Source organism: Natrix helvetica, assembly GCF_964273705.1.
Source record: "Natrix helvetica genome assembly, chromosome: 4".
Taxonomy (NCBI): domain Eukaryota; kingdom Metazoa; phylum Chordata; class Lepidosauria; order Squamata; family Natricidae; genus Natrix; species Natrix helvetica.
This window is the reverse complement of record NC_138550.1, coordinates 32441934-32458035: the sequence shown is the minus strand read 5'-3', so window position 1 is coordinate 32458035 and position 16102 is coordinate 32441934.

Here is a 16102-nt window from a genome sequence, read left to right as displayed (position 1 = left end):
ATTGGAAAACACATATTTTTGAAAAAATACGGAAAACATAAAATAATCTTATGGTTGGGGGCAACTTAGAAGAGAAGCAACTTAGAACTGAGGAGAAATTTCCTGACAGTGAGAACAATTAATCAGTGGAACAGCTTGCCTCCAGAAGTTGTGAATGCCCCAACACTGGAAGTCTTTAAGAAGATGTTGGATAGCTATTTGTCTGAAACGGTATAGGGTTTCCTGCCTAGGCAGGGGGTTGGACTAGAAGACCTCCAAGGTCCCTTCCAACTCTACTATTGTATTGTATTGTAACAACATGAGGAACTGTATTAAAGGGTCGCAGCCTTAGGAAGGTTGAAACCCACTTTTCTAATGCCTTATTCCAGAAGTGCATAATCTTGTATGTTCCAAATCTTTGATGCAGTTTTGAAACTTCTTCAAAAGTTTCCATCAAACTGAATGATTTGATAGGATTGAAGAGTGAAATTATTAATACACATTTTTTAATAATGACCCTTCAAACTATACAAAATTTCAAAAAGATATGAATTGCTTCTGCGCAATTTTCAGTACTGTGCATGCGCATGGGGCGCATCCCTGAGCGAACCGACAGTAGCATCAGCCGGAACCCAGCACCCCTGGTTCAGACATTCTCCACAATGTTCCATTTTCTTAAGAACATTCATTTTGGATCCTTTTTTCAGGAATATTTTATTATCAAAACAAATAGTTTTGCAATCTCTGATTAGCTGTGTTAATCTGATTTTTAAAAGATATTGCTACCTACCGAGAAATGGATCATTCTGAGACAATAGTTCCCAGAATTCCTGTTCTTTGACCATGCTGGAGCTTCTGCATCCCAATAATGTAAAAACAAAAAGAACTATACCATATACGCGCTGGCCAGCTGACTTCAGCCTTCTTTTGAGGCCATTTCTCACCCTCCGGAGGCTTCAGGAGCTTCCCTGAAGCCTCTGGAGTGCGCAAAACCAGCCCTATGGGCAAACTGGAAGTTCAGGAACTTCCTTCCTGTTTGCTCATAGGGCTGGTTTTAGCCCTCCAGAGCTATCAGAAGGCTCCCCTGAAGGCTCCGGAGGGCAAAAAATGATCCTACGAGCAAAGCCACTTCCGGGTTGCTCGTAGGGCCAGTTTTAGCCTTTCGGAGCATTCAGGAGGCTTCTGGAGGCTTCTCTGAAGGCTCCGGAGGGCAAGAAATGACCTTACGAGTAAACTGGAAGTCACTCCAGAAGACCCCTGAAGGCTCTGGAGAATGAAAACCGGCGTTATGTACAAACTGGAATTCACTTCCGGTTTGCTCGTAGGGTCATTTTTCACCCTCAGGAGCCTTCAGGGAAGCCTCCTGAAGGCTCCGGAGAGCTAAATCCAGCCCTATGAGCAAACCAGAAGTCCGTTCCCAAACTTCCGGTTTGTCCATAGGACCAGTTTTTTGCACTCCGGAGCTTCCCTGAAGCCTCCGGACAGCCTCCGGGGGGGCACGGGGAGGCTGTTTTTGCCCTCCCCAGGCTCCTATAAAGCCCCTGGAGTCTGGGGAGGGCAAAAAAAGCACAGCAAAAATGTGGGGAGCGCTGGTCATGCATGCATGCGTGCTGGGGTCATGTGCATAGCATCATGGGTGCGGCGCACCCACGCACAACCCCCCTACGCTCCCCCCACTTTTGACACGTGAGCCACAAAAGGTTCACCATCCCTGATATATACCAACTGTCTATTTTGCTATGTTCTTAATCTACCAGACATCATTTTTAACTTTTGTGATTCATCAGTATCATAGTTTGTTCACTATAGCAGCTGGGAAATTCAACTAATCTGGGGAATTTATACTTTCCAACATACCATGAATTATTTCCATAAACAAAATGATTTTTAAAGCATATAATTAAAGTTATATGAGTCATATGGGAAACCTACGACATCAAGTTTATTCTCAAAGAATTATCAAAATTTACAGTATTTTGCTTTCTCATAGGATAAGTCCAGACTTGTACACCACTAGTAAACAAATAAATAGGGAAGGAAATTAGATTGGGAATATTGTTCTGACCTAGGCTTCCCCAGCAGCATGAAGCCAAGTCCACATCCAGATAAACCCCTTTCATTTAATTCACAATGAATTCCTCTCCAGCAAAGTCTTTCCTCTCCCACAGTCTTTCAAGATAGTTCACAATTGCCAACCTTTATCAGGCTTGGAGAGTTGCCTGGCCAATATCTTTCAGATGGCACACTACTTGGCATGAATGCAGGAATTAACTAATTGTCTCCTGCAAACACCCCTCCCGCTCCTCTTTTATTCCCTATGGGAGATGCCATTCACCATGCACCTTTGGCCTTACTCCCAAGTTGATCCTTGTTCCTTAGCTGTTCCCTTCGTCTGGCAACTCTCACATGCACACAATGGGAACAGGTTCCAGCTGTTTGTCTGTCTCACTGATGTCTGACTCCGAAGGCAGCTGATTATTGTCAGATGGCCCTGGCCCCATTTCTGCCTCTGATGCAGAATACTCGTCAGAGCCTTCTGCAGACTCCAGGACTGGCCCATGTTCCTCCCCAACCTCTTCACTGTCTGAATCTGCTGCCAGCTCTGCTGGCCCCTGGCGGTCCGCAACAAATATATAGGGAACAGAAAAGTCAGAACATATCTGAAAAAGGATGTATTTTTTTTATCCCAGATTTTAGCACATCAGTTAAATTTCCAGTACCATCACTTGATTTCAGATGCTGTTTCCAGGAATGTCAACTGAAGAATTCAGTGACAGCATTCAAGTAAAAGTTTTCACCTGGAACAAACACAGCTCTGAGGTAGAGCTTTGCATACTGGACCATGATGAGGACAAGAGTTTGAACCCTTCATCTCTTATAATCTGAGGCCATATTGGCATTGAAGACCAAGCAGAAGAATTAATAGAAAATAGTACCTTCTGCTTCATCTTTTCTTCTCTCACACACAAATATCAGAAATGGAAGATGATATTGAGGAAAAACTCCAATCGGCTCAGTAAATAATAACTTCCACTTTGCTTTTTTCTCCTTAGGAAATCCTCATAACTTTTAAGGCTTTTTGAAAGATTTATAAGCTTAGTTCCATTCCAATCACTGTAGGGTTCAACCATCTCCTATTCATAATAAAAGAGTTTAGTGTTATTTTTTTGCTTTTGACCTTGATGGGATTAACAACATTTATCAAACCAAGAGTTGCTTGGTTTATCTGGCAAAAACTGAAAAGTACATAGAATCAGATTTTGACAGGTGAATATGTATTTAATCCTCTCCTGCTCTCTCTCGCTCTCTCTCCCCTTTCCCCCCCTGCTTGCCATGCATGATCTAAAATTTGAGGACAAAGCATTTCCTTGAGAATGCTTTGAATGCACTTTCTTTCTCTACAGTTTAGACACCATTTCACAGTTTCATTTTCAGCCAGAAAACAAGATAACAGGTGCACAGGACTATTTTTGGCATCATATCCCAAATGGTCATAAAGAACAGTTCAAGGTCATTGTGTTCAAATAGTATGTTGATATGGGAGGGGTTATGGAAAGAGTTGCAAGTGAGACCAGTTCAGCAGAATCCACAGTTGGGCCAATAAGATGTAGAAGAGACATTGGCAAGCTTTAGTTAAGGCCAGTGGCATTCTTGGGGATTAGAAAGATGATTGGCAAGAAGCTAGATGTCCCGAGAAAGCCAATCCATGACCTATAAAGAAAAATCTTATCCCTTGGTGGTAATTAACAGTCATGCCAACTTGGGTTAAAATGTCAAGAGAATAGTTATAAAACAATTGACATATTGACAATTCAGTTCCAAATTAAAATATATAATATATTCTAGAAATCAGGGGTGACTCGGGCTTCTACTAGGCATCCCCTTGTGGAAGAAATTATTTTTGAAATGAAGAGCCCATTAAAATTATCCCAAGAAATGATCATAATATGTTCAAAAATTCTTCAACTAATTTAGGGTAACAATCTGTGGACCCAGCATCTTTTACAGATCTCTATTTAATTCTAGAACTCATTATGACTACACTATTAAATTTTAAAGATGCAGTTGTCAAAAATCAGCAGTCTATTTAATATCACTCTAAAACAGGAAACACATATAAATTGTACTACATGCATTAAAATAAATGTAAATATATTACAGTGCAGAGATTCTGCAAATCTAAAAAGCAAAGAGGATCCCAGATATCTCTCTCTCCCTTTCTTCCTCCCCCCTCTCTCACACACATATCACGACTATGTACAAATACTATACAGAATTTATAAACTATTAAATATAATATACAATATACTATTATATATGCATGCAATGTACAGGTTAGGCAATGGTTAATATATAAATAATAGCACCTTTTTTTATGCAATAATTTGATGGAATGAATTTATGACTGAATACTTGTAAAACTGAAATGGAATGGAGAAAGCCAGGTCTGTATATTGCCAAATGCTTATATTGCATATCCCTCCATATGGGGCCTTACCATATTCACTAGTAATCAGATAGTACTTTCTCAGGCAGACCTGGTACACAATTAAAAAATCTTCCTAGCGTTCTGCCTGAAGTGTAGATGGCAGCTAGGAGGACCATTACATAAATCTATGTTTTCTTAGATTAGAAGTTCCTACTTGTGGTAATTCATACTTTGGTCACCTCACATACGGATACTGCAGTGTGCTCTACACAGGACTGTCCTTCAAGATCACTTGAAAACTAAAGCTGATCCAGAACATAGCAAAGGATTTAGTTTTGGGCATGACATGTCGTATTGCACTGGGTCACACAGCAAGGATGAAAAGGAGTCGAATATGGAAAAGCAAGGACATCGGCCTGGTAACCAAATGTAGGTTAATTCCCCATTGTGTTCCCCATTATGTATGGTTGTGAAGGTTGGATCTTAAGAAAACAAGACAGGAAGAAAATCAACTAATTTGAGCTGCGGTGCTTGAAAAGTGTCCTGTATATTCCTTGGGTAGCAAAGGTGACCAACAAGCAAGTACTGCTTTATGGAATATAGGAACTGACACAGAATTCCGGGATCAAACAGAAAAGGTTTATTGCGCAATAGATTCAGTCGCAACACAAGGAAGCACAGACTGAATCCCGAAGGATTCTTTTGCAGTTACTTTTGTACATACTTGTGACATTTCATGATTGGTTACATTTTCTGATAGCCCACAGCCCCTCTCCCTGTTGCGCTGCAGGTCACAGGCAAATCTATCTACGTTTCCTGTCTTCAATTCTGCGGTTTGGCTAGGTGTTATTTCCTTTAGATGAAGCTTCCTCTTGCAAACCCTTATTCTGTTCACTAAAGTTTTCCTCTTACAGAACTCTTAACATGCTCCATTATAAAGACAGTTACATATATTTAAGATTCCTATTATCCCATATTATTCCATTCCATCTTACTGAAGTGCATAACATGTCACTAAGACAAAATCACAAAACTCTTTCACACTGACTTTGGCCATGCCGTGCAGGAGAATTCACTGGAGAAAGCAACGATGCTGGGATGATTTAGTGGTAAAAGGAAACCAAGCTATCAAAGAAAGTGACTGGATATTATCAAAGCTGATACCAGGACGAGTATAGAAAAACTCAAAGAAATAGTGCAAGATCGGAAAATGGGGAGAGGCCTGACACATAGAATTGCCAAGAGTCTAATTCAACTGAATGGATAATATCCTCCATTATCATCATCATGGTTTGATAGGATTATGCCAAATCCTATTATAGATTGATAGCAGTAAGCAAGAGCAAGAGAAATATTGTCTTCCACTGTTTAAGGATTCAAGGCTATGGTGAATTTTGGACAATCAAGCAAACAGATCTGAAAAACTAAAATGAAATCATTATTAAAAGATAAGGCAGAAAGGAGATCCACGTATTACAAAGAAAACATCAGGAGCAAGAAGCAAGTCAAGGCCATGATCAAGTGAGCACTCAATAACAAATATGAAATATCATCAAGAAGTAAAGCAAAAAATGATGTTAAAAAAGCAGCACATGTTGAACATAATCAGAGAAAAACAACCAAGACATCCAAGGCTTGATGATTAACCAAAACTTAACTGGAATAAAAAATGATTTTAAACTCCCATTCTTTTTCAGTAGGTAAAGTCAATCCAGGGCCTGAGGAGACCAAACTATCCATCCATATGTTGCAACAAGCTGTTCTAGTCTTTACCATAAGGAACAGCCACATCCAATGGGAATACTTCTTGTTTAAGTTACAGAACCTCATTATATGGAGAGAAGAGTCCATATATGATGCTAATGAAGCAAGATTTGACCAGTCATTATCCATAAATGTCTTTTTATTGCTATCCTGCCTTTAAAAGGGGATTGGAGAAATTGAATATAGTTTGGTAGATTATACTGGCTTTCTGGGCTCCATCTTCATGGTTTTTCACTATGAACGTTTCTTCCTAATGCTTGTGCTTCTTTTAAAAGGCATGGTAATGATTCTGACCTTTGTGGTAATTTAATTATGTCAAAGAGTTATCACAGCTGAGCTTCAGGCTGTATTTTTGAAAAACAGCAGCAGCAGCAGCAGCAGCAAAACAAGTTATTTTACTTCCGGAATCAAAGGAGTGCTTTTGGACAAGACCATCCAATGAGATTTTAAATTTCTGGTTATCTTTCTTCTTTGGCCGACACAGTATCTCACTGTTCTCTCCACTGGTCCTGAGCCTCTGATCCAGAGACTGATGCAAATAACAAAGAAAACCTCTGTTGCCAAACTGAAAGCATTCGACATTTTTACTGTATTTTCATCCTGGCATGTAAACATGACATAAATTAATTACAGCAGCTGCCTTATTTTAAGCCTGTTCTCTTCACATTTCAAAGGTCAAATAGGAGCAAGCGGGTGAAAAGTTTTGTTAATTTGGTTGGCTGGAAGCTCAATGCATACTTATTCGGCTTTTATTGTCACTCGTGGAGAGAAACTGTTCTTGGGGAATGCCATAAGTATAAGATGGTAAGTAATAGTTTGCCTTCAGAAGTTGCAGCTGCCTCATCATTGGGAGTTTTTAAGAAAATACCTATCTAAAATTGTATAGGTTCTGCTTCTTGAGCAGGGGGTTGGACTAGAAGACCTCCAAGGTCCCTACCAGCTCTATTCTGATTGATATATTGATAAAAAGGCAAAGCTTTTCTTGGGCTTTCAGCCACATTAGTCTTTCCAGTGAGTCTACTAAAGGGAAAAATAAGCAGGACAAAAGCACTAAATTTGATTTAATAATTGCAATTAAATTAAATGCAAAGAATATGATTACACACCATGTATCCCTTTAGTTATTATTAAAAATCCATTTACTGGCACCTTTTGGAGAAGGTTTGGGAGCAATACCTTTTGAGAAATTACAGTGATTCTCTGCTTCAGGTTATGGACACCGAATATGCATTATAATTTCTGTACAACAGGATGTTTTTGCTACAATCAATGTAACTCAACTTTATAAAGATGGTATGTGGGTAACTGATGTATTCACTTTATTTGCATTGAAGCTGCAAATCTGTGGTCTCCCAAAAGGTCGAAGAGGTTACTGGAGATTTTGGCCTAATTCAGAATGAGACAGTTGACCTTGGATTCTCCTTTTATCCTCAAAGGAAATTTTGGAGACCTCTAGCACTGAAGCTTTGGAAGCAAAAATCCAGAAGTAACAAAAAGAAAGTGGATTAGAGGAACTGTCATAGATATATTGTGGAAGGCAAGAGTTTAATAAAATCCAAAGATCTTTTGATCGTCCATAATCATTACCTTTGCATCATCAAACATAATTTCTTCTCCATTAGTTTCACTGGAAAGAAAATAATCAAAAGTAAAGAAATGTATTATCCCCTCAACCCCAATCCTGTGCTCTCCACAGGGCTAACATTCTTCTAGTATTCCTGGTATTATTAGTAGGATTATGCTCTTTCTTTTATTAACTGTTAGGTATGTCATGAAAAGAGGCTGCAGATCACTCATGGGAAGCTATAGCCCTCTAGAAAATGGTCCCAAGTCGAACTGAATTTTATTGCAATGTTATTGTGATTTAATACATTTGTATATATACTTATGGTTTTATTTTGATGTTATAAGCTAGCCAGAGTCATCTTCCAGTGAGAGGGATGGCAAAGACATTTAAATAAATAAATAAATTCTAGGTATTGTTGGAACATCAGGTTAAATTCCACATATGTTTGGCAGTGTGCAAAACCAATTTTAAAAAATTCTGAAAAATATCTTTATAATTCTCAGTATTCTTCAATGAAGCCATAAAGGTATGTAGCAAAATTGGCATGCTGTTTATATTGCAAGCTATATTTCCCATTGTTGCTAGAAGCTCTGGACTATACACATTTTTGCAGGCCATTGAAATCAATGGATACGATACTGCCATAATCCAAACCAATATCTCTATAGAAGGGAGATTACCTCCTCATCATTTTGGCACAGAATAGTTGCCTGGTGCTTTCTAGAGCTGATGCATGTTTTGAACTATTTTGCTGAATATTTCAGGAGCATACAAATCTATGTTCTTTCATATCTTTTTCTGTCAATGGGAAGAGCATCACTACTAGTAGTTGATATTCAGTGACAGATGGTACGTTTCATTATCTTATAAACAAACCTGTACACAAAAGCCACAGCTGTTTCTAAAACAATATAGTAGTTGCATGGATGAAATTACAAAGAGCAAGAAAAGCTAATATGTATTTAATATTGTTGTCTTCTAGTTTTCAAAATTAGCCTGTGCTTACTCTCAAGCTGAGTTTCGTATTTAATTCATCTTGCTTTTTAAAAAAAAATGTGCACGTAGGCTTGGTTTGAGTGATTCCATTGTGTAGTGACCAATGTTTGAGCTGAGGGGCAGATTTAATCTTTTGTGGATACTTACAAGAAAAATAGGGAGTCTAAAGAAGGAATGCCTGGGGCTAGATCCAAAAATCCTGATATAAACTAAAATCTATAAATGGATGCATGAATAAGCCAAATAAATATACAGCCTTTTACAGTAGCCAGATAAATGCTAACAAAAAGCTTTATCAAACACGATTATACTTTCTGCACTCTAGCATCCTTGCCTAATGCCACTTAAACTGTGCTCTAATACAGTAGTCCCCAACGAGGGGTGGGATCCTACTGGTTTAATAACCCTTTTGCTGTGGGCGTGTATGCAGTCCACAGGAAAACAGCTGAGGCACAGCAATCCACTCTGCCACGCCTATCATCTGGGCTAAAAAACAAGGACATACACTGTAGGAGAGTATAACCTGGGGATTGGGGGGGGGGGCATCTGAAGGTCGGAGCAAACCGGTTCACTCACAGCTGATCTTTGGAGCTGCTGGTTCACCTGAACCAGGCCGAACTGGTAGAATCCCACCCCTGTCCCCAACCTTTTGGGGAACAAAGATCAGTTCCCTTTTTCTATGGACCAGAAGGGGCGTGCTGGTTGCTATTCTCAAGACAAACTCACAGCTGATTTATGGAAAGTAATGCCCAGGATAGAGAGAACTCACATTAGTCAACTTCCCGGAATTCCTCAGCCAGAATGTAATCTATCCCATTGTCCAACAGCTCATGTCATTACAAAGTTGGCATCAACTTTCCTGTCATTTCCACCTATTGGTTCTACTCTTGTCCAAAACAAATTTGCCCTCCAGATTTACTAATAATGTAAGCTTTATTTGCTTGATATTTTAATAAAAATAAATATATTTTGCTTTCTGTCCTGCTCATTACCTTACATAAATCAGCTGTGAATTTGCCTTGAGAATAGCCAGAAAGTCTGTCAGCATAGAGAGAAAGTTTTTTCTCTTTTTTTCTCCCTCTTAAGGTCAACCTACATTGCCTCCCCTAGTTTGCCTAATCTTGCTATTTCACTGAACAATGGAAAAATCCCTGAACATTTAAACACATATTGTTCTCAGCACAACGTAATGTTCAACTACTTTGGTTGCCTTAGCAACTTCCACTTCTAAAAATACAAAAAAATAAATGATTGTGTAATAAAGAGAATCTGTGGGAGAAAATGCTTCCTTGGTTTTAACCTAGAGCCTACATTTTAGTAAAATTACTGACTTGGAACAATATACTTGCATAGGTGTAAAAGACATGAGAAATCACATGAACCAATCCTTCTTTTAGTTGGAAGTAACATGTCAGCCATGTCCTTCTTGAGTCATATTTGTGCTGCAAGCAGTTTGTGGAAACAAAAAAGAGGATATTTTAAAGTAAATACCTAGTTCTCATATTTTGCAGAATTGTTTAAAAATGAGTTTGTTGGAAATTGTAGTTTATTAAATGTCCTAGTGGCTTTGTGGCTTAATTTTACTGGAAGTATGTTTATACAGAATGTTATTCTCCTGAGCTACTGTCCTGATCTCTCAAATCCATGATGATAATTTTGAATTATCTGTACTACTGCTTAGATAAATGCAAAGGATGGTGGCAAGATACCTCAGGATCTTGACAATGGAAGGGTGAGAAGACCTAGGAGGGAAGGTGGACAGGGTAGTGTTTACCATAACTATAAAAGGAAACACTGAAAACTGTCTTTATCGAATTTTATCTTGAGCAAGAATAGGGATAATAGAAAAAAGTATGTATTGTAACTCAGAGTTGAACTGTGCAGTTCTTGGTACTCTCTGAATTTAGTTCTTTGCCTGCAGATGTTTCCTTACCCAGTAAGTAGTGATCCCATGGGTGTTCTCCTGGTTTGTTGGTATCTTTGTTCATCAAACTGAATGTAGGTAGTGAGGCAAATCAAGGTGCCACCAGAGAGAAAAACCACTTCTCTACCAAAACGGACACAATAAATTACTATATCTTAACAGACAGGTTGGGCTGCTGGGGGTTCGCAAGGGTTTGGGCAATCCTCTAGCTAGGATTCTGCCCAGTTTGGCAAAGCCCCAAATGCCACCCTTAGTTGGCTATGCCTATCCCACCCCTCCCACCCCACCCTGCCCCTCCCACGAATTTCCACGCAGGAAATTCCCACGAATTTCCACGTTCATCATGCCAGGTAAGTGCTGAGCTTGCACGGAGGCTCAGAGAGGGGGCAAAACAGTCCTACCAGAAGTTCCAGAAGTCTAGAAACGGACCTGTTTCCAGTCTCCGGAGGGATTCCAGAGCCCGGGGGAAGCAGTTTTTACCCTCCCAGAGGCTCAAGGAAAGCCTCTGGAGCCTGGTGAGGGTGAACCCCCTCCAACCATGGTGCAGGATGCCAACTAGCCACACCCACCCAGCAACGGGGCAGCGAACCTGTTGCTGCAATTTTTGAAGCCCACCCCTGCAGTAAACCCTACAGTCACTCACACTGTTGATGTTTCCTAGTTGAATAATGAAACGGCTTCAAGCAAATAACCAACTCAGAAAGTACCAAGAACTCCTCTTTCATATAATAGTTCATTGTCTGAGTCTACTGATATCATATGCTACACTTACATTGCCCAGCCACAGACAGTCAGCACAAACATGGAATATTCCTTTATCCATAAATATATTCAAATATATAAAGATACAAGTGATTAGAGTAGAATATATAGTGCCCATGCATCCTATAATGTATCAAAAGAATTCTTATATACTGCAGGGAAGTATTACTTCTAAATCTCCCTCTTGACTTTAGGTAGCCCATATGTCCGTGAAAAGTCCTGACCAATAAGCCCCTTTCTTCATCTATCCACAAATGAGATCACCATCACTATTTGGAGTAACAATATTTTGGTTACCTCACAACTGTAATTTAAGTAAGTGAAACCACACAGATAGGGAAACAGACGGTTACATGAAGTCTAACAACCTCCAGATAATTCTTCTAGAGTTATACTAACGAGACAAGAAACTAAAACCTATCACCACTCAGAAAGAGACATAAAAGCAAAAACCAAAGAAACAAGGCAGATAAATGATCTTATTATATCAAGACAAGATCCGCTATGAGCACCAAAGGATACCATTAAATTATGATCCCTGCAATCTTGACAAGCCCAAGGTGTTATGGGATGTCACCAAGTAATTGAAGAGTAGCCACAATCATTTTATACAAACTTTTGTTAAAGCCAGGTACCTTTTCCATAAAATGTCCAAGTAGCAGCAGAAAAGTAGCAGCAGAAAAGAAATAGATAAATAGTGAGGCAAGAAATAAAATACTTGCATCACTATCCAGACACAGGGATCAGTTGCTTCTCTTTTCTGAAGACACAACCATGAATGGAAAAAAATTAAAATGCTGCAGCCAGAGAGGAGGGATACGTAAGTATATAGTCACCAAGTTGCTGAATTAGGTTAATAAGGGCACTTATTTTTTTGCTTTATTTTATAGTTCAAATAACTGACTAGAACATTTTTGGAAAAGTGTGAGCCTTAAAATTAAGGTGAATAGACCCATGACATGAAATCCCTGTAAAGAGAAGATTGTATTCACAAAGCTATAAAGGGAAGGGATTGCTAGGGATTCCTTTTCTGATCCACTCTGTTTTGCAGAGTAAATAAATAACAATTTGCAAGAATTTTATTTAAACGCAGGGAAATTGAAATGTAAAGATTATCCCCTCGTGGCATATCTGCTCTATACAGAGAACAAGGCAGGCAAGGAACTGAGTTGAGGCAGGTTACTGAATAACAGCCTTTATTTGGTTAATTGCTAATAGTAATTGAGGCAACTCCGGAACCGGCAATAGGCATCTTTCTGCCTGACAGCTCTTTATATAGCAGCTGTCAGACGGAGCGGCCAATTGCGAGGCTTCATTGTCCCACCGATCGCTGTCAACCGCTCAGCCAATGGGAGGCGCCTCTGCGTCAGCACACTCGTGAAACAAGGACATAGCAATATGGTTCTTATTTTTTTCACTTTTATACAAAAATAAGGAGACTGACCTGAATCTATGATGGGAAGGGGAGATTCTTCAAGGAAAGCAGAAACATAGGGTGTTATTGCTGTTGTTGTTATTGATGGGTTTTTGGATAGCAGAGCTTACCTAAGTATTGGTTGTTCTGTTTCATTTTAACATCTTACTTTCCAGACCCATCTTGAAGTTTGGTCTAAGCCACCAATGGCCATGACCCAGCCTTCATGTAGACCACCAACACGTGGTCCATGATAAAATGTTAGTGGTCTGCAGAAAAATTATTTGCATTTTTTATATTGCACTAAGTGCAATTTATCTTTTAAAAAATCATATTACTGGTCTGCAGAATTTAAAATTATGGTTTTAGTGGTCCCTAAGCTCCTAAAGGTTGGTGACCCCTGGAATAGGGGTCATTATAACAAATCCTATCTTCTATATTAGATTACAATACAATACAATACAATAGTAGAGTTTGAAGGGACCTTGGAGGTCTTCTAGTCCAACCCCCTGCCTAGGCAGGAAGCCCTATACCATTTCAGACAAATGGCTATCCAACACTTCTTAAAGACTTCCAGTGTTGGGGCATTCACAACTTCTGGAGGCAAGCTGTTCCACTGATTAATTGTTCTAACTGTCTGGAAGTTTCTCCTCAGTTCTAAGTTGCTTCTCTCCTTGATTAGTTTCCACCCATTGCTTCTTGTCCTGCATTCAGGTACTTTGCAGAATAGTCTGACTCCCTCTTCTTTGGGGCAGCCCCTGAGATATTGGAACAATGCTATCATGTCTCCCCTCGTCCTTCTTTCTCTTAAGCTAAACATACCCAGTTCCTGCAACCGTTCTTCATATGTTTTAATCTCCAGTCCCCTAATCATCTTTGTTGCTCTTCTCTGCACTCTTTCTAGAGTCTCCACATCTTTTTTACATCGTGGCGACCGGAACTGAATGCAGTATTCCAAGTGTGGCCTTACCAAGGCATTATAAAATGGTATTAACACTTCACGTGATCTTGATGCAGCCTAGAACTGTGTTGGCTTTTTTGGCTGCTGCTGCACACTGCTGGCTCATATTTAAATGGTTGTCCACTAGGACTCCAAGATCCCTTTCACAGTTACTACTACTGAGCAAGGTATCATCTATACTGTACCTGTGTGGTACAGTAATGGCTTGACCCTGGAACACTGAATGGAATTTCTATGGCCCCTATCAATATTTTCACTAAATATAATTTTAATGTCAAATGTATCAGATTCATAAAAATCAATCATATTAGTTCTACTCAATTTAATTAAATCTAATTATATATAGTAAATTAATTTCAAGTTAGCTTTTATTTTGCTCTTACTCATTTCTTCCAAGCTAGATGTGATTCAATAAAAGAACAATTTGTATGGAGCAAAATTGGTGTACAACGTATTTGGTTAAGTTGTATGGAATTTGTGTAGGCTTATAAAACAGTTCATGTCTTAGTGACTAGAAAGAATAAAAATTAGAATAAAATTTAAAAATAAAAATAGTTTAAGGTGCTGCTTTATTAAAATTACTTAAAAAGAGAAAAAGAAATACTAGCACATTAATTTAAGGCTGACTATTAGATGGAAGTAATTAAAGAAAATTAAACTGTTAGCCAAATCAAAAGAAATTCTTGCAGAAATAGTAGCTATGGAGGAAAAATATAGGGCTGTTATTAGATCCTGTCAGCCAGATTTTTTGTTAATGTTTTCATCTACTTGACAACAGAAATACAACACCAATAGTTTCCTGTTGATATGTAAGGCAAACTAGAATTGGAATTTCATTTTGAAATCTTTCCTTTGAAGAGCCAGCTCAACATATGAAACTAAACGTATGTGACATATTGTGGCATGTATAACCTCAAATTTTGAGCTTCATGGAAGACAACAGGATACAGATACGACAGTTTAAAAAGACTTGCTAGTTAGTTCCAATATTTGAAATCATTAACAGAACATCTTTTCATTCACAGCAATGAAACCAATCTATTCTCAAGAATTATTTCACCATGTAAGATTTACACACAGAGTCCAGTTTCCATGGGTCATGAGGACAAAATAGTGGAGATTAAAACATTGTTAACATCTACTAGGAAGTAAGTATAGCAGGGCCTTATGCTGAACTTTCTGGCCCAGTCATTCGTCTTTTAAAAAGGCTCCAACTGGGTACATGAATCAGCTTCCCTTGTTGTCACAAAATTTTATTTAAAGAAGAAACAAACATGGCCTTGTTTTCTAACTAACCACATGCCTTCTTTCTTTCTTCATCAGTATTTTAATATGAAAGAAGCTACTACTATGAGGTAACGGTAATTCCACAAGATCTACAATGTTCACACAATTTTCCTGAAAAGTCCTACAGTGCTCACTTTAAAGTTGGCAACACTTTGTTTGTTTCAATAACGTCCTACTGGGAAAGCTTGGGAAAGAGAATGAGTTTATTCATAGTTATATTTTAGTTTCAAAGTTATGTTTTTTTTTAAAAAAACTTGCCTTTTGGACACCATCCTAGGTAAATCTTGGAGTACAATCAGGAGGGAAAATAGGAAAAGAGACAGACAAAAATTTGTCCCTGACAATTTTCATTTTACTTATTTGTTTGGTTTTGTTAGCCATCTTTGTAGCTAACAAAATTAAAACTCCATGAAAATGAAACAAGAACAGCCAATGACAAGAACAAAAAACAAAATCAGAAACACCATCCAATTGCACCAAATGTACACACAATGGCCACAAGAACAACCACACACATTACGGTAATGCCCACCTCATGGGCTCCCTTAACCCTCCAACTGTCATGCTTGGAAGACTACCATATTTTAAAATATTTTAATTAGGAAATTAGGAATAGGAATAGCTGGATTTCGAATTGAAACACTTTATGTCCAGGATGTGAGGGGTCTGTAAATATTTTCACAGCCCTCTTTTTGACTTGTGCAGTATACAGGTCCTCAATGGAAGGCAGGTTGGTAATAATTGTTTTTTCTGCAGTTCTGTTCTGCATTCTACCTTATTGTTACAGAATATAATAACAAAACTGTTAGATATTTGCATAAACTGCTGTAGTCTCCACTCAGGTCCGACACTAGGGCGGGAACAAGGGGTTGTTCTGATTGGACAGGAGGTCTGCCAGCTCCCCATAAAAGGGGAGCTGCACGACCCCGTACTAAGCTGGATCACTTCTACCTAACTAATAAAGAGCTGTTGTCACAATCGTCTGGAGTCTGTCCTCTCGTTGCCCGAATCTAACACTG